Below are 19,628 nucleotides of genomic sequence, written 5' to 3'. Positions count from 1 at the left end.
ATGCATACCTCATGCTTGCCTTTGTACCATTTGAATACCAAACACCTTCCACTAAACGCACCAAATAAACTGCATTTCTCTTCATCAAAAACAAGATGTTCGCCCTCCTGTGGTTTCTGTGCTGTAATCAACCACCTCCCATTTCCCATTGGCCCCCCTCACTGTGGCAAAGCAGGTCTGTCTGCTGACTGCCTAGGCAGAGTAGGTGCATCTATGCAGATATGCTCTGCTCCTGAGATCCTTGCCCCAGTGCCTCAGTAGCCATGGGGTATCCTGGCTTACCTATGTTTGTCTGATCATTGTGAAGGGGTGTGTTACTGCATGAATAAATGGGGTTAATCCAGGAAGAGGGTGTCTGCACGTCAAAAAACAATGGCTTCAGATAGTCACCGAGCTACCAACACTTAAAGGACAATGCAGGGGCCATTTGCTCTGATGTTTCTACCTTGGGTCCCCAGTGAGCCAAGCCAACAAGTTTGGCAAGCAGGGGGCTGTTCTGGGGTGCAATAAAACAAGGTCTAATTGTGGTGCTGTCTCTCTCAGTGCATAGGTCATTGATCCTCTGGAGTTCCATCTGTTTTTCTCAGGAAGCTCCATGGTGTCTGTTTCTGTCTCAGGCCTTTTCCCCGAAGCGGGGGGGAAGCCTGGTTCTCCATTCCTCTCTGGAGTCTCCCCGGCTCGCAGCATGAATTATAAAATGCTCATGTCCATTGTCCTAACCTGGTCTTCTCAAGCCCGGGCAATTCTTTTATTATCTAGAAAAAAAGTCCTCTTTAAAAGTCTGTATCCAAAAGTGAAAGAGATTCTCTGTTCAGGCCAAAGAAAAGGGCCTAATGCCTGATTCCTCACAAGTAATCTAGCTAGGTATGTGTTAGATTATGATTTCTTTAAATGGCTGAGAAAATAGCTGTGCTGAATAGAATGAATATTCTTGTCTGTGTGTCTTTTTTGTGACTTAAGGTTTTGCCTAGAGGGATTCTCTTATGTTTTGAATCTAATTACCCTGTAAGGTATCTACCATCCTGATTTTACAGAGGTGATTCCTTTTTACTTCTATTAAAAGTCTTCTTGTAAGAAAACTGAATGCTTTTTCATTGTTCTTAAGATCCAAGGGTTTGGGTCTGTGGTCACCTATGCAAATTGGTGAGGATTTTTACCAAACCTTCCCCAGGAAGTGGGGTGCAAGAGTTGGGAGGATTTTGGGGGGAAAGACGTGTCCAAATTACATTTCTTCAGGAACCCAGATAAAGTTTGGTGGTGGCAGTAGAAGTCCAAGGGCAAAGGGTAAAATAGTTTGTACCTTGGGGAAGTTTTAACCTAAGCTGGTAAAAGTAAGCTTAGGAGGTTTTCATGCAGGTCCACACATCTGTACCCTAGAATTCAGAGTGGGGAAGGAACCTTGACACCTTCACACCCCTCTTCTGTTTTTCCAGCATTTGGGAAATGAAGATTAGCACAGGTGCTGAGTTTTATTTTTGCCGGTGGGTGCTTTCCGCCTTCTGGGTTCACTGTGCACCATGTATGTGCTCCTGCCACATACTGGTGACTTGTGGGTGCTGAGCACCCCCTATTTATTTTTTGGGGGGTGCTTGAGCCCCAGAGCACCCATTGGGTCTGCACCTACGAACACAGGTGCCATCAGTGAGCAGTGTTGGAGTTATGCCTCTGTGTGTGCACGCTAGCCCAGCGAGACGATGGGACCACAAAATGTCCGCCTGTGGGGACTCCACACCGACTGTTAGTGAGTGCGCACACCTCTGAGAGCAGGCATCCTCACAGGGCTGTGGTTATGGCTCTTAAAAGGGAGTGGTGATCAGTGGATCCTAATCTCGCCAAAGTGCTGGCTCCTGTATAGCCTGGTATTGTCCCCTGCCCTCAGATAGTGCCCCTGTCCCAACTGTAGACTCATCTGTGGTCCGTTAGCAGCAAGTTCTGTAGAAACTGATATTTACACCTCTGAGCAAGCCTGAGAAAGGCACAGTCGGGATCTCTGCTGATTTGCCAAGAAATGGGACGGGAGGCTGGCAGCGACTGGAGTTAGGGGCAGAGATGGGGAGTGGTTGGGCAACGAGACTTGGTCTGGGAGCCAGGGAGGGAAGCGGTGGTGAGGGGATTGGGCAAGGGGGAAAGAACTGGAGGAGGTAGGGTGACCAGAAAGCAAGTGTGTGTGAAAAATCAGCACACTTTTTGGGAGGGTGGGGGGTATAGTTGCCTATATAAGACAAAGCCCCTAATATCGGGATGGTCCCGATAAAATTGGGACATCTGGCAGTGTTCCCTCTAGGTTTTTACATCCATGTGTGGAAGGAATTTTGTTATGTGCACAATATGGAGGCGATGTGTGACTCATCACCTTCATATCAGTGCCCATAACAAAATTCATGTGGTGGGGGTGGGGCCGAGGCGTTCGGAGTGTGGGAGGGGGCTTGGGGCTGGGGCAGAGGGTTGGGGTGCGGGGGGATGAGGGGTCTGGCTGGGGATGCAGACTCTGGGGTGGGGCTGGGGATGAGGAGTTTGGGGTGTGGGAGGGGGCTCAGGGCCGAGACAAAGGGTCAGGGTGCGGGGGATCAGCGGTTTGGGGTGCAGGCTGTCCCGGGGCTGCGGTGCGTAGAGAGGACTCCCTCCACCCCTCTCTTGCTGCAGCAGCTCGGGGCCGGGTCAGAGGTGCCTCTCCCCGGTCACATCAGCAATGGCGGGGCTGGGCTGAGGGTGGGGCTCCTGTCCCTGTCAGCTACAGCGGGCCTGGGCTGGGCCGAGGGAGGGGCTCCTCTCCTTGGCAGCTCCGGTGGGGCCAGGCTGGGTCGGAGGAGTGGTGCCTCTCCCCCCGGCCTGCGTGGCCCTTGAGAGCCTGCTCCGTGACTGCACAGCTTACAGGGAACATAGACACCTGGTGACCCTACCAGGAGGGGAGGCAGATCGGACAAGGAGCTGAGATAGGCGGGGAGAACTGGAAATGGCTGAGCTAAGACTGGGACAAGGAGCTGGGGAGTGGGAGTGGGGACTGGGAATGGCAAGGTGGGGAGACTGGGACTGGGGTGAGGAATCTGGAGGATTGAGACTGGGATCAGAAACCACAGGAGTGGAAACTGGAGCTGGCTAAATGAGGAGACTGAGAGGGGACGAGGAGCCACGGGTGTAGTGGAGACTAGGACTGGGACAGGGCAGAAGGGGTCAGGTTTCGGGGGTATGGGTCAAAGAGTCTACGTTCACTACAGCAGTGGTTCTCAACAAGGGGCATGTGTAGCCCTGGCGATACTCAGAGGTCTTCCGGGGGTACCTCCACTCACCTAGATATTTGCCTTGTTTTCCAACAGGCTCCATAAAAAGCACGAGCGCAGTCAGGACAAGCTAAAATTTCATACAGACAACGACTTGTTTACACTGCTCTATATGCTACACGCGGAAATGTAAGTACAATAGTTATATTCCTGTTGATTTATTTCATAATTATCTGGTAAAACTGAGAAAGTAGCAATTTGTCAATAACAGTGTGGCTGGGACACTTCTGTATTTTTGTGTCTGAATTTATAAACCGGCTGAGATTCACACATTTCTCTAAAAACCTGTTAAGTCTACAAGACAATGATATAACCACTTTGAATCAAGTTTATTTTTTTCTTGGGAAATGGCACAATTTGTGGGCGGAAAAAGAGAGAGAAAAATCATTATGTGACACTATTGTATTACTTAAAACAAAACCGATTTAAAAAAGTTAAGGATACTAAGTGACAACAATGTTGTGCTGAAACACACATTTATTATACTGTATCTGATATATATTTGAGCAATATAAAATATATGACGTCTTAAAAGCAAAGAAATGAAGAATTAAAGTATTTGTAAATAAGAGGAAGCATGAGCTTACGTCCTTTGCTGAATGGGGAGCTAAACAAATTGGATGGAGCGTACAGAGCATTACCGTGTAAGAGTTAGTGGCAACTTAATATTGGCTATAAACAATACAATCCATATGCCCCTAGAAGCTCTAAAATTGTTAGAAAACTATCCATCAAAATTGACTGTATATTTGATTGTCATTGATTTGTGCTCTCTGCACAAGCAAAGCATCACCCCACTCTCTTTTGTTTTTGTCCTTGAAAGACTTTGCCAGCTCTAGGACTATGGGAATAAATCCTGTTCGTCCTTTTGACTGTAGACTACAGAGGTAGCGAATCATTTCTAATTTTCAAATAATGAGAGTTCCGTTAACATTTTACTAGACCTGCACTTAGAATCCCCGTGTGGCATGAATCATTGTCTAAATCCAATCTCTCTGCATGTAGATAGCTTGTATTTCCTGTGTTCCTAAGTGCTGTACATGGACCAAAAGCAATGGTGAGCAGGCTTGGAGTTATCTAGGAATGGTCAAAAAATCTCAGTCAAAACTGTTTTTTGACAGAAAATTGGGTTTTCAACTAACCCGAGTTTTCCATGGAATGTGTCTGCTTTCTGTGGAAAATTACAAACTTATTCACTGAAAACCAAAACGTTCTCAGCCCAAACCTCAAAAGTTTAATTTTTCAGTTTTTCACAAAATGAAATGTTTAGCAGAAAACATTGACAAAAAATGAATTTTTTTGTGGTGGTGAAATTTTGCACAGGAAGAAAAATATCTGACCAGTTCTAGTCATATCCTCTTGCCTCACACAATTTCAAGCATACTGTGAGCAGATAGCATTCTGCTAGTAGACGGGCACAAACATTACATTTCACCAAAACTTCCTAGAAGTGTCATTTTAAAATCTCAAAGATCTAATTCAATTTATTCAACATTTTTAGAACAGGAGTCAATTAATTTGTCAATGAGCTTTAATGCTAAACCTCTGAGAGCAAGAAATTTTTTTTTTGGCGTTTCAAAGCAAACCAAAATCCGTCTTGCAGGGAAATGCTAACTACAGTCTTAACTATGAAGAGTCTACTATAATGTGACAGTAGTGGATATCTAAGAACCACGTTCTTCTAACACTGAACAGAGAATATTGCTGTACTGGAATAAAGAAGACCCATAAGTTTACTTCCACAGTGAGGCCAGCATAACACATTGTACATAGACCAATTTATTCACAGCTTCACAATGGGTTATATTTAGAAATTTGGTATGTTTGGTTTGTCTTAACCAGCCCCCGCTATTCCCAATGAATGGCAAACCTGAACTTTCTTACCCATGAAAAGAGTAAGATTGATTAATACTGGGTTCAAGAGGGACTCCCCAGGTTGTGCGTGTTAGATTGCAGTACTGTGTGTGAAAAGCTGGACATGTTTCACAAGCCCCTGTCCCTGTGGGGAAGGTTGGAGGACTGCACAGAAAGAGTGTTTTTTCATTCAGTTAGACAAAATACTTTAAAAGCCAAGATCGAACCTCTTTATCCTAAGCCTATGAAAACAAAAACATTTGTATTTGGTTTTGTTCAAGTTTGGTTCAGTCTTAGCCACCTTGTAGAGAGGGGAAATATAATTATGATTATGAATTTATGAACCAGCAAAATCTAAGTATCTGTTAATTACATGGGTTCTCCAGTATCATAAACAAGCTACAAAAATGGCATATAAATTTTAGATTACAAGCATTTTTCTTTTTTCACATATGGCTTAAATATCAGGTGTAGCAGACCTATAATATCCCCCCCAACACACACTATCCTTCCTGGAAAAAATGTCATTGGAGGGGATGGGCTTGTCCTGACTCTCTATCAATCTCTTATCTGTCCATCAAGCTTAATTTGACAGGAGGGATAACGTAGCATTCGGGAGTACTGCGTGGAGCTGGGTACTGACCCTGGGGCATTTTCCCAATGTCCCTGGCCTGTGTGGCTGGAACAATGTTGCTTATTTCTGAGCCCATACCGGAATTTGTGTTTGTTTTGGAGCTAGTGGCTTTGCACAGTATTTAAAATAGGCACCACCTTTGCTGGCTCGGCAGTTACGAGCAATTTCAAGGCAAGCGAAACAAAATTCAACTTGACATTGTGGACATACAATATATTCGCACTTTTCTATGTGCTCAATGAGTCTCCCACAGGTGGGACAAGCACGGACGGAGGGACAGTTTTTTATTTCACTTCGTGGAAGATCCTTCAGCTTGCAGTTTGCTAAGACTTCCAGGGACTGGTTCTTGCATCCCTCATTTTCACACCTCTCAGAGGGTGCTCCAGCACCTTTCCAGGGCTTCAGGCACTGCCAGCAGAACTCAAAGACGTCCCCCTTCAGCGAATGGCAGAGGATACAGACCACCCTCAGGTTTTTCAGATCACGGCGTTCCACAAAGCTTTTGCAGTTGGGACACTTAGAGAAAAAACAAATTTCAGATGTGAGTGAGAATGTTACTCCATCCTTTTTAAAAAGAAAGTGACACAAAATGGTATTTACATCACTTCTGGAGTTCCTTCCCATTTTACAGATCACCCATAAAGATGAGTGTGTGCCTGCAGCGGGGTGGTCACCCACTCCAGCCTTAAAGGGCTTAAAACAGCCCAGGAGAGGCCTGTGGCTGGGAGCAACCAGTTCCCAGGCTGACTGGGGGGAAGCAGGCTCAGCTGTGGCCACGCCCCAATCAGGGCTTAGCTGGCTCTTATAAGAGGGCAGTGGGCCAGGAGCAGACAGTCTCCTCTAGCTGGGGAGGGAGATGGGCCTGGCTGCTGGGGAGTGGACAAGGGTACCTAAGGTGGAGCAGGGCTGGGGGAAGGCCGGAGGAGCTGGGGAGCTTCAGCCTGGAAACCCCCCAGGCTGCAGGCCTAGTGTAAAGCCGAAAAGGGTCCTGGGGTTGCAGGGGGGAAGCCCATGGGTAGGCAGAGGCAGCAGCAGCAGCAGGTCCAAACCCCCCTTGCCTGTGATGATTGGCTTATACACTGCAGTCCGCCTCAGTGTGCGGGGGCTCAGCGGTGACTGGCAGTAGCCAAAGACTGAGGTGAGGTGGGGATAGTGGGTGGGGGTTCCCCAGGGAGGGGAGACCCAGAGATCTGTGGGGGAACTATCAGGGGGAAGCACCCTGGGTAAAAGGGGCACTGGGGTTCAAGAAGGATGTGGGGGCCAGCAGCCTGCAAAAGGTGCTCCGAAGGCCGGAAGAGCTAATTCCCTGAGAGACCGGCAGGAGGTGCTGCAGGGGTGAGTCCCGCACACCACAGTGCCCTTTTGACTTCTTTATGATTTATAATGAAGGTCTGAAAGGGTATTTTCCTCTCCAGAAACACTTATTGTTTTTGATTATTTGCCACAGAAATATCAAGAACATCAAGTCTTAGGCCTTTTCTATACTATACAGTTTTGTCAACAAAAGCTGACTTTTTTGTCGACAAAACAGTGGAGGTGTACACACTGAAATGCTCTTCCTGCTGATGTAACTCCCCTGCTACGTTGACATAATAAAACCACCTCAACAAAAGGCATAGGGCTTATGTCGGTGCAGCTAGGGCGACACAGTGTCTGTGTAGACACTGCATTCCTTACATCGGCCATTCCTTACATCGGCCATTCCTTACTGTCAGCCAGCTCCCCTTCTCAGGAGCCAGAAGCTCCTGGCTGATATATAGGACAATCCTGTCCTGAAGAGTGGCTTGCAGTATATTAAGCAGTAGATCCCTGGCCTCCGTAAACAGTGGTGGTGAACTCCTACTTGACAGGAGTGCACCCTTCTCCCTAAAAACAATGAGGAGTCCTTGTGGCGCCTTAGAGACTAACAAATTTATTTGGGCATAAGCTTTTGTGGGCTAAAACCCACTTCATCAGATGCATGGAGTGGAAAAATACAGAAGGCAGGTATATATATTACAGCACATGAAAAGATAGGAGTTGCCTTACCAAGCTGGGGGGCTCAGTGCTAACAAGGCCAAGTCAATCAAGGTGTAAGTGGCCTATTCCCAACAGTTGACAAGAAGGGGTGAATATTAACAGAGGGAAAATTACTTTTTGTAGTGACCCAGCCTCTCCCAGTCTTTATTCAGGCCTAATTTGATGGTGTCAAGTTTGCAAATTAATTCCAGTTCTGCAGTTTCTCCTTGAAACTGCAGGTTTTTTGTAGAATAATGGCCACTTTTAAGTCTGTTATTGAGTGTCCAGGGAGATTGAAGTGTTCTCCAATTGGTTTTTGAATGTTACAATTCTTGATGTCTGATTTGTGTCCATTTATTCTTTTGTGTAGAGACTGTCCAGTCTGGCCAATGTACATGGCAGAGGGGCATTGCTGGCACATGATGGCAGATATCACATTGGTAGATGCGCAGGTGAACGAGCCCCTGATGGTGTGGCTGATGTGGTTAGGTCCTATGATGGTGTCCCTTGAATAGATATGCGGACGGAATTGGCAACAGGGTAATATATATAAACTGCCTACTGTATTTTTCACTCCATGCATCTGATGAAGTGGGTTTTAGCCCACAAAAGCTTATGCCCAAATAAATTTTTTAGTCTCTAAGGTGCCACAAGAACTCATATTTGTTATTGCTGATACAGACTAACACGGTTCCCGCTCTGAAACCCTTCTCCCTAGCTACTCCTGGAACTGTCCGTGTTCGAGACACCTAGAGAGACCTGTGCTGAAAGGCTGAGGGACAGCTCTGCCTACAGAAGGACATGTGCGTTGGTGAAGTCAGGACCTTAAAAGGAGGCTTGGCACTGAACCCTAGCAGAAGTGGACAGGGTTAGTGGGAGATGAACCAGGCCATACCTGGGACTCCCACATTAGGGAGACTTCCATAGCCCTGCACTGGAACGCTGCTTGGAGGTCAGTGCAGACGCCAAGGCTGGAGGTGATGGCTTAGCCCATTGTAAGAACATGGGTGTTGGTGCTGAAAAGGGTCGTCCTGGGCCCTTCACAGCATCTTTATCTTTAAGAGGGCCTGCCTTGGCCTTAAGGGTTTCCCCAGTAAGATAGGCCTGGCTGCCATTCCAGGAAGCTTGAGGGGTAAACGTCTGGCAAATGAGCACTGTGCTGGAGCATGGATCACCCCAAGGCAGAAAAGATGAATCCAGCTCCAAGAAGATGGAAGGGGAGTAAGCACAGGTGTTTTTCTAGGCTTAAGAGCCCTGCATGCACAGTGCACACCAAAGTCTGACAAAATCTATCAACCTATCTAAGGCATTTGTGGAGGCCCAATGGACACAGCTTTCCAGAAGGTTCTGGAAACTTGAGTTGTCAGGCACACCATCCCATGAATGGGAATGTACAGAGGCCCTTGAAATAGTGCTTTCCTCTGCAGGTCACCTTTCAGGAGATAGACCGTTCTCTGTCTGCTGTGTATGAAGATAACTTTCCCAAATGGTTGTCTGGTTTTTTTTTAAGCTCCATCTCCTGCACATGTCCCCCTGCTCTGTTAGGGATGTGGGCTATGTGAGGCTGGGCAGAGGAACAGCTGGATACAGGATGTCTTCTCCTTGGGATGCCCTGGATCAGTAACCGGCAGCATCACTGTCATGGCGCAACATGGAAGCTGCCGCAACAGCACCAGCAGGAGCAGCTCAGCTTCACTGTTATCTACAAGGTGCCATCATGAATAAAACAAAGGCAGAGGTGTGAAAGAGGAGAGGAGCAGCAGGGATCCGTGCTCACCTCTTTGAAGTCATGGTAATATTTAGCTGCAAACTTTGCAAGTTTTTCTTCAAAGTTCTGTTGCTCTTTTTCAGTGAGTGAAGCATTCCGACGGACTTCCGGATAGGACCATTCCTTCCCACATTTCTCCCCATTAACATCAGCAGGGCAGTGAAACCTCAAGTGACCCTGTAGGCCAGGAAAGCAGAGAAGTAAAAGAGGCAAAGCTGTGAAATTGGAAACCTGTGCCATATTACAAACCACTCTTAAGGTCAGCGTTAACTCCATCTTAATAGAGTTGTTTGTTTTACTTGTTTGGAACTTGGGTCTAGTGGTCTAGTGGAGATTCTGGAGGTGGTGATTCCAGTGATGGAAGTGATAAAAACAGTCAGAAAAAAATGGTGCTTTCTCTGATTTCTGGAGCAGCTTAATTCTTAATTTCTCTCACTTTGTTGAAGTATATATGGTCATAACCTTAATGGGAAGTGAAGGTTGGGTTTTTTTAAATAACTTGCTAATCTGAGGTTTATGAATGTGTCACTGAGTCATCACCAAGTGAAATATTTATAAATGTATTTAAAGGAGTATATTTGTGAAATATTTCCTGAAGCAAAAAGAACAAAGTCACGGGGAAAAGCTCATATTTAAATGGGGGGGAATCAGTGATTTGAAGAAAAATTGCTTTGATGACTCTGATTGTGGTCTCCATTCTGGCCGTGTGTGCTGTTTTGTGGGGCTACTTATAAAATTACTCTTCTTTCTTTTAGTATTTAACATTTCTTTCCCTGTTTTGTCTGTCTCCTGTTTTGTTCTCATCTGTTCTGTATGTGCAGAGCTTGGAAAACTGCAAAGAGCAATTCCAGCCGCAGTTGGCTGTTTAATCCACCTGATGCTCTCCTTGGTGTGGAGGAACTTCAGGTTCTCATCCACTCAGCCTGCCTTCTTTCTTAAACTTAAGACTAGCTCACTGAACCAGCATGCACGGCACCAAAAGACTGAGATTTAGGAAGCAGGACTCATGAAGAACACGGTAGTCCTCGTGCAGTTTGAGAATGTGCTTTTGCGTTGATTTCGGGATAGCTGCTCTGGGCCTCTTCAGCAACATATTGATTTATGTTAGGATCATCTGAAAGTGCTCAACACGGCTTGATAACATGATCTGAATTTTTATTCTTTTCCCCATCCCTTTTTGCAGTGGATCATAACTTTCGGGGGCATTCATCTACTTCTTGTTATGCATTCCTCTGGCTGGGGAAGCCCATCTTCAGGAGCCATATAACTCAGGGCCAACTACAAGCTGCCTCTTGTAACGCAGTGCTCCTGGGTGGATTGTTGGCAGTGGGGAACAGAATCCAGGAACCTCTGCATCTAAAAGGAAGAGCTTCTGCTGCCTGACCAATGTCTGTTAGCTCAGGGGCTGTAGCAGACTTGTTAAACCTCTATGTGGTTAAGCCTTTAGAGGAAGCGAGATCCACACTGCAGGTGTGTTGGGGAGTATTTGTGAGGCATGTCCCCCTGGGTGCCATATTTATAGAAGACTGAAGGCATAGGCGCCGACTCCGTGGGTGCTCTGGGGCTGGAACACCCACAGGGAAAAATTGGTGGGTGCTCTGCACCCATCGGCAGCTCCCCTCCCCACTCCTCCCCAGCTCGCCTCCGCCTCCATCCCTGAGCGCACCGAGGCTCTAGATCCCAGCGCTTGCCACACAAAAGAGCTGTTTTGCGGCAGCAAGTGCTGGGAGGGACGGAGGAGGAGGGGGAATGCGGAGCGCTCGAGGAAGAGGCGGGGCCGGGGTGGGGATTCGGGGAAGGGGTTGGACTGGGGGCAGGCATGGAGTCGGAGCAGGGCCGGGGCAGGGGGGTGGGGCTGAGCACCCACCAGTGCCGCAAACAGTTGGCGCCTGTACCTGAGGGAGGACTACATCAGGTCCGTAGGATAATGCATTGGCTGAAACTGGTGTTTATTTGGGCTATGGAAAACTAAATGTGGCAAGGTGCTCAAGCTTTATTTTATCTCTGAGTGTACTTAGCTCTGTATAGGTCTACAGTACCAGGATCTTTTTGTTCCTCAAGAGAGCAGAGTCAAGAATTTTGACTTTCTGCTAGGTAGGGTACTTCCCTGCATGGGTCATTCATGTCCATAAGATCTAGGTATGTCTCTAAAATTCTTATGCTCACCCTGGGTTATTGTTTGCACACTTTCTGGGTCCACTTTGACCACGTCTCATCAATAATTTGATCTAAAAACTTCATTTTGTCCCTTGAGAATTTGCATGTATCCATTTTATCCACAGTGTCATCTCATAGAATCATAGAATAACAGAGTTGGAAGGGACCTCTGGAGGCCGTCTAGTCCAACCCCCTGCCCAGAGCAGGACCAATCCCAACTAAATCATCCCAGCCAGGACTTTGTCAAGCCTGCCCTTAAAAACTTCTAAGGAAGGGGATTCCACCACCTCCCTAAGTAACACATTCCAGTGTTTCACACCCTCCTAGTGAAAAAGTTTTTCCTAATATCCAACCTAAACCTCCCCCACTGCAACTTGAGACCATTACTCCTTGTCCTGTCATCTGCTATCACTGAGAACAGTCTAGATCCATCCTTTTTGGACCCACCTTTCAGGTAGTTGAAAGCAGCTATCAAATCCCCCCTCATTCTTCTCTTCCGTAGACTAAACAATCCCAGTTCCCTCAGCCTCTCCTCATAAGTCATGCGTTCCAGTCCCCTAATCATTTTTGTTGCCCTTCGCTGGACTCTCTCCAATTTTTCCACATCCTTCTTGTAGTGTGGGGCCCAAAACTGGACAAAGTACTCCCGATGAGGCCTCACCAATGTCTAATAGAGGGGAACGATCACGTCCCTCTATCTGCTGGCAATGCTCCTACTTATACACCCCAAAATGCCATTGGCCTTCTTGGCAACAAGGGCACACTGCTGACTCCTATCCAGCTTCTCATCCACTGTCATCCCTAGGTCCTTCTCTGCAGAACTGCTGCCTAGCCATTCGGTCCCTAGTCTGTAGCGGTGCATTGAATTCTTCCGTCCTAAGTGCAGGACTCTGCACTTGTCCTTATTGAACCTCATCAGATTTCTTTTGGCCCAATCCTCCAATTTGTCTAGGTCCCTCTGTATCCTATCCCTGCCCTCCAGCGTATTTACCACTCCTCCCAGTTTAGTGTCATCCGCAAACTTGCGGAGGGTGCAATCCACACAATCCTCCAGATCATTAATGAAGATATTGAAAAAAAACCGGCCGCAGGACCGACCCTTGGGGCACTCCGCTAGATACGGGCTGCCAACTAGACATGGAGCCATTGATCACTACCCGTTGAGCCTGACAATCTAGCCAACTTTCTACCCACCTTTTAGTGCATCCATCCAGCCCATACTTCTTTAACTTGCTGACGAGAATACTGTGGGAGACCGTGTCAAAAGCTTTGCTAAAGTTGAGGAATAACACATCCACTGCTTTTCCTTCATCCACAGAACCAGTTATCTCATCATAGAAGGCAATTAGATTAGTCAGGCATGACTTTCCCTTGGTGAATCCATGCTGACTGTTCCTGATCACTTTCCTCTCGTCTAAGTGCTTCAGAATTGATTCCTTGAGGACATGCTCCATGATTTTTCCAGGGACTGAGGTGAGGTTGACCGGCCTGTAGTTCCCAGAATCATCCTTCTTCCCTTTTTTAAAGATGGGCACTACATAAGCCTTTTTCCAATCTTCCGGGACTTCCCCCGATCGCCATGAGTTTGCAAAGATAATGGCCAATGGCTCTGCAATCACATCCGCCAATTCCTTTAGCACTCTCGGATGCAACACATCCGGCCCCATGAACTTGTGCACGTCCAGTTTTTCTAAATAGTCCCGAACCACTTCTAGTGTCATCTGCAGATGACACTAAGCTAGGGGGAGAGGTAGAAATGCTAGATGGTAGGGATAGGGTCCAGAGTGACCTAGACAAATTGGAGGATTGGGCCAAAAGAAATCTGAGATTCAACAAGGAGAAGTGCAGAGTCCTGCACTTAGGATGGAAGACTCCCATGCACCGCTACAGGCTGGGGACCGACTGGCTAAGCAGCAGTTCTGCAGAAAAGGACCTGGGGATTATAGTGAATGAGAAGCTGCATATGAGTCAGCAGTGTGCCCTTGTTGCCAAGAAGACTAACGGCATACTGGGCTGCGTTTGTAGGAGCATTGACAGCAGACCGAGGGAAGTGATTATTCCCCTCTGTTGGGCACTGGTGAGGCCACACCTGGAGTATTGTGTCCAGTTTTGGGCCCCCCACTACAGAAAGGATGTGGAAAAATTGGAGCGAGTCCAGCGGAGGGTAATGAAAATGATCAGGGGGCTGGGGCATATTGACTTATGAGGTGAGGCTGAGTGAACTGGGCTTGTTTAGTCTGCAGAAGAGAAGAGTGAAGGGGGATTTGTTAGCAGCCGTCAACTGCCTGACGGGGTTCTAAAGAGGATGGAGCTCAGCTGTTCTCAGTGGTGGCAGATGACAGAACAAGGAGCAATGGTCTCAAGTTGCAGTGGGGGAGGTCTAGGTTGGATATTAGGAAACACTATTTCACTAGGAGGGCGGTGAAGCATTGGAATGGGTTCCCTAGGGCGGTGGGGGAATCTCCACCCTTAGAGGTTTCTAAGGCCCATCTTGACAAAGCCCTGGCTGGGATAATTTAGTTGTTGTTGGTCCTGCTTTGAGCAGGGGATTGGACTAGATGACGTCCTGAGGTCCCTTCCAACCCTAATATCTTCTAGGATTCTATGATTTGGCAGAAGTCATAATTCCTGGAAAGGTTCATCTTCCTTTGAAAGTGTTCAAAGGCAGATGATATGCCGAATGGATGTTGACTAAAACAAAAATTTCCAAATGGTGTAATAGAAGTAATTAGTAGTGTAGAGTCTATGGCTACTCAAAAGAACTGCAACTGGGCATGGCATTTTGAGAGGACTTTTGTGTCTCCAGATTCATAGAATCATAGAACCATATGGTTAGAAGGGACTGCAGGGATCATCTAGTCTAACCCCCTGCCAAGATGCAGGATTGCAAGTTGTTCTAACGTATGTTCTACACATTGAGGTACATGTCTCTTCCCTCAGAGATTCTCATTAAGCTTAAAAAATTGTACATGGATCTGAATCTTTGGGTTTTGGGCCTGTCACTAGCACACCATTCTGCTGGAATATCTACTTGGAAAGTTACATGCATCTTCTCCATTTGACGGAGTTCCTCTTTTACCTGGCTGTTAGTGGGAGGGAGACTTCTAGGTGCTGGCAGGGAGTGGGAATTGAAAGCAAATGGGGTGGCAGGTGGAGCTGCCTGTTGCCAGCTCTAAGGAAGTCAGTGACTGCTGTGTCAGGGCTCTGGCTGTGTTCAGTGTTTTGTATATAATGTGATCTCACCTCATTGCTTTGTGTACCCCTTCCATTACAATATCATTACAACCCAAAGTACCAACACAATGTTCAAAAGGCTGTTCGTACAGCTTTTCCAACCCAGACCAGGAATTGCTGGATCTCTTGTCACATTTCCAGCCCAATTTTGCAGACTCAAAACGTTCGAAGAACTCAAAGGCTTTAAAAATAGCATCTGGACTTCAGTTGTTTATTTGCAATGGACCCTTTGAATGTTCTGAAGTTCTCTTGTCACTGGAAAGAATGATCTCTTTGCATCACAGGTAGTTGCTTATTTCTCCTGGGTGGGGAGGGAAGCACGGGATGGGAGGGGAATAACAGTAAATGGTCTCAAGGCCTGGCTACACTTGCAGCTGTAGAGCGCTTTGAGTTAAACCAGCCTTCGGCGAGCGCAATCGGGAAAGCCCTGCAGTCTGTCCACACGGACAGCTGCCAGTGTACTGGCATGGCCACATTTGTGGCCCTTGCAGCGGCATTGGGAGCGGTGCATTATGGGCAGCTATCCCAGCACGCAAGTGGCTGCAACGTGCTTTTCAAATGGGGGGTGGGGTGGAGTGTGTTGCGTGTATGGGGGGGAGAGAGTGGGTTTGGGAGGGGCTGAGAGCGTATCAATGTGCTGTCTTGTAAGTTCAGACAGCAGCAGACTCCCCCGCCTCTCTCTCTCACACTCACTCACACACACCCCATTCCACAGTAATGGTTGCTTTGTCCTGGAGCAGATAAGCAGCCGGCTGTCAGAAACGGAGCTTTGACAGGGCACATCCGCATTCCTACAGCCGAGTTCACAACAATGGCAAGAGTGGCCCCTTGACTGAAGGGGATGATGGGGCGTTTCCAGAGGCCGATCAGAGCGCAGTAATGCAACACCTCGTCCACGCTGAGGCCCGGGCGTGGTAGCCAAGGCGCACCCGGCGGTAATCTTCTCGCCGAGGTGAAGTACCAGGAGCACTCTACGTGCCTTGCCAGTGTGGTCGGGGCGTCGGCTAGTGCGCCCAGGGCTCCTTTACTGTGCACTAACTCACAAGTGTAGCCAAGGCCTCAGAATGCCCCACATTACCAGCTGAAGACAGTTTTCCCACTTGACAGAACATTTCAATATATCAAGGGAGATATCTCTGGAAGAATCCAAATATATTAAAAACACGTAGTATGGCTTTTCTGACTGCCTTCGGTGTTCTCTTACCTGGTCTAACAGACTTCGGCACCAAGCTGTTAAGGAAGCAGGAACCATAGCTTGTCCACAAGACATTTCCACCCTCATTACATCATCATCATCATCACCTGACAAGCCAGGAGACACTAGCTGAATTAACGTAAAAATCCTCTCAAAACTGAGTGTGTTTATCAAGTCTGGATCTTTGGTTGGGGAGATTCTGCACCCTCCCCACCCAGCACTGAAGTAACTGGCACAGGATGTGTCTAAGTACTGATATTTACAAAAGTTCCTCAGGGATTTAGGGACTCAAGTCTCATTGACTTTCAGCGGGACACATGGGACTTACACTTTTAAAACCCTGGGGTGCTTTTGAAAAACTGGTGTTAACACATTTAAATATTTTCTCCTTCTGCTTTCCTTATTTGGTTCAGACCATTCTTTCTTTTTACCCTTTGGGGAAAGGGGCCTTCTGTCTCCTTCCCAAAGACCTGAGGACCTCCCTGTTCCCCAGCTTTCCCACTTAGAAAGGATGTTGTTAAAGCAAAAGATTGGGAGTTGGACGATCTGAGTTCTAGTCCCACTACCGCAGACTTCCTGAGCCTTCTTCCTCCTGGTCCTTTGGCTCCTTCAGGCCAGCTAGGCTGTCATAAAAATGCACAGAGCATGTACAGCCCCCCGCCCCAGAATATTGCCAGGTACAGGAAGGGGAAACTCTCCTGGTGCTTGCAACAGCTCCACCCAAAAGAGATTGCATCACAAAACTAGCAATAATACAGCGTTTCTTCAGACTGAAACTGTTTCTTCCTCTGAAACTCTTCAGACTGACTGTCTCGCGCACTAAGAAAAAGAACTTGTAAAGCTATTTTAACATTGCTATCTGATGTCTCCCCCATAATAGTCATAGTCTCCATCCCATTCCTTAGATGTCCTGACATTTTCCTGGCTTTTTGACTACTGTACATGTTGAACAGCGGTCTCCATTGAGCTGTCTGCAGCGATGCTTAAGCCCCTTTTACAAAAGGCTCAGTACAAGCCAACCAGCAAATCTGGGGGGCACGTGACCCAGCATGCCCCTCACTGTCGCCTCTGTGAGTTTCATACAGACAAAGGGCTCTTTACATCTTTTGACCCAAATACTTTTATATTAGTTCAATTTAAAGTAATGATCATTTTCATACCCTCTTTCAACTTCTTAGCTGGGGCAGGATCTGTGTTCTGATCCACCAGCCTGGCCATGAATGGGCAGAGTCCCAGGCTCGTAAAAGGGGGCATATCCCCACCCCCCACATCTATGGCTACAGCATAGGTGGGCTGTGAAGCAGAGACGGGAAAACTACGGCCCACAGGCCGAATCCAGCCTGTCAGGGCTTTGGATCCAGCCTGCAGGATTGCCAGCCCCACGCTGCTTCCAGAAGCGGCCGGCACCACATCCCTGTGGCCCCTGGCGGGGAGGCGGGGGCAGAGGACTCTGTGCCCTGCCTTCACCTGCAGGCACTGTCCCCTGCAGCTCCGGAGAACTGCAGCCAATGGGAGCTTCGGGGGAGGTACCCACAGGCGAGGGCAGCGCACGGAGCCCTCTGCCCTACCCTCCCCAGGGGCCACAGGGACTTGGTGCCGGCCGCTTCCAGGAGCAGCACGGGGCCAGGGCAAGCAGGGAGCCTGCCCTGACCCCAGTGCATGCCGCTGCCACCCCGGAGCCCACACCCCAACCCCTTCTGCACCCCAAACTCTTGCTTGAGCCCCTTCCTGAACACCACACCCCCTGCCCCAGCCCTGCATGCAATTTCCCCACCCAAATGTGGCCCTCAGGCCAAAAAGTATGCCCGCCCCTGCTCTAAAGGCGTCATCTGCTTCCCTAATGCCACCCCTCTCTCCACCATTCCTCTCTCCAGACACCCCAGAGAAGTGGGAGAAGAGTGTCCACGCATGCTGCATGCACCTACGGGCTGCTTTTTATAGTGAGCCGTGTGTGCTGAACAGGAAACTACAAGGAGCAAAGTCACCCAATAGCAGGTTTCAAACTAGGGCCATTTACATAACGATTTTAAGTTTCTGCTTTGCTGTCATGCTTCAAAATGGCTTGAACATCTGGTTATACAAACTCCAATTCCATTTCAGAATGGTGAGACAATGCCCCTTCACCACCCCTGCAGCGTGTTTGCCACAAACAAGGAAGGACCTAAGTGATCAGGCTGATAACAAATGAAAATGCTGCCCAGAAATACCTGTGATATCGTCCTTTCGATGAACAAATGTTAGTTCAGGCTCTTCATTATCTTTCCCAGGAGGTTCCATAGTCTTAGCTGGAGAGGTAAAGGGGACAGAAAAGACCCCTCCAAAAATTGTCGCTCAGGGGAGAGAGCCCAGGCCGCCTGGCCCAGGACTCCCCAAGATGGACTTGGGTGAAAGTCACTGATTTCTGCGCAAACAAGTTTTGTTCTATGCTTTGTTCCTGTCGACTAATAATCCTTCTGTTTTATGTTGGCTGAGAGTCATTTCTGACTGTGGAGTTGGGGTATAGGGCCCTCTGGCTTCCCTAGGAGCCCCGCCTGAGCGGACTCACTGCAAGAAGTTCACAGTGTGGAAGGGGATGCTGTGTAACCTTCTTGCCCAGGAGACAATATGGTCAGAGAGAGGAGGCTCCACCAGAGTCCTGACGGACTTTGTATGGAGTAGTTCCAGAGCATCGCCCCGGTGTCTCTGTGACAAGGCTGAACCACCAATCAACAGATTCCTGTGTAAGCAGTGTCAGGATGAGCTCCACTCTGACATCTGGTGGTGAGGTGTGGCAAGTTGTGGAAAAGAACTTCAGGGGCCGATCTCATTTTCATAGGCACGCCCACCCCACCTAGAATGAGGCCATAGCTGCCCAAATGGTCACTTTGGCTGCTGTGGGATCCCCAGTGTCTCTGTCATTGGGGCGGGAAGAATAAATTGTTATTACGGGAACTGTACTTGGCCTTTTGTTATGATGGAGGGGCTCACCATCAACTAAGTAGCACTCACTAGTCAAGGGTCATGGGTTCCAAAACTCTGTGAATGGAGAGAGGCTGGGGATAAGTATTAATACTTGGTGGTGTGGGCCCCTTGGGGAGGGCTTTATCTGCTAATTGCACTTCCTCCTCTCTCCACTGTGGAATATCAGAGCTAATTTTGATTCCATTAGGAGTCTAGTTACAGGCTGCTGAGCTCACTTTGGGCTAATAGTGCACCAGCACTGAGGCTCCCCTACTACAAGCTGAATTCACCTAAGAGCTGAAATCACTGAGTGTTGTGTTAAGTAGTGGGGGAGCCTGAAGATATATTGTGGAGCAGTTTGTGGGACGGCTGGAGCTGCTGGTGGGATGCAGAGCAGTTCGTGGACCGGTTGGTGGAGCAGTTCATGGGATGGCAGGAGCTGTGTGTGGGTCACAGAGCCGAGCGAAGCAGTTCGTGGGGCGGCTGGTGGAGCAGAGCGGCGCGAAGGCCTATGGAGCTGTGGGGCGGTCAGCTTCAGATCATGTAAGGCACCTCTTACCTCCACCCCAT

General features: G+C 48.1%; 1 long non-coding RNA gene across 2 annotated transcripts; it reads right to left on the bottom strand.

Moving 5' to 3' along the window:
- Nucleotides 1-5,982: 5,982 nt before the first annotated feature.
- On the bottom strand, nucleotides 5,983-18,748 carry LOC125638279 (uncharacterized). 2 transcript variants are annotated; one of them, XR_007357184.2, is made up of 3 exons: nucleotides 18,326-18,748; nucleotides 9,542-9,709; nucleotides 5,983-6,282 (listed from the first exon to the last, which is right to left on the bottom strand). It is a non-coding gene; the product is annotated as an uncharacterized LOC125638279 (long non-coding RNA). The 2 variants fall into 2 exon arrangements; XR_012668798.1 differs by lacking the exon at nucleotides 18,326-18,748 and adding an exon at nucleotides 16,128-16,210.
- Between the last annotated feature and the right edge of the window lie 880 nt (nucleotides 18,749-19,628).

Source organism: Caretta caretta, chromosome 6, assembly GCF_965140235.1.
Source record: "Caretta caretta isolate rCarCar2 chromosome 6, rCarCar1.hap1, whole genome shotgun sequence".
NCBI lineage: Eukaryota > Metazoa > Chordata > Testudines > Cheloniidae > Caretta > Caretta caretta.
This window is presented reverse-complemented; position numbering and strand designations above follow the sequence as displayed.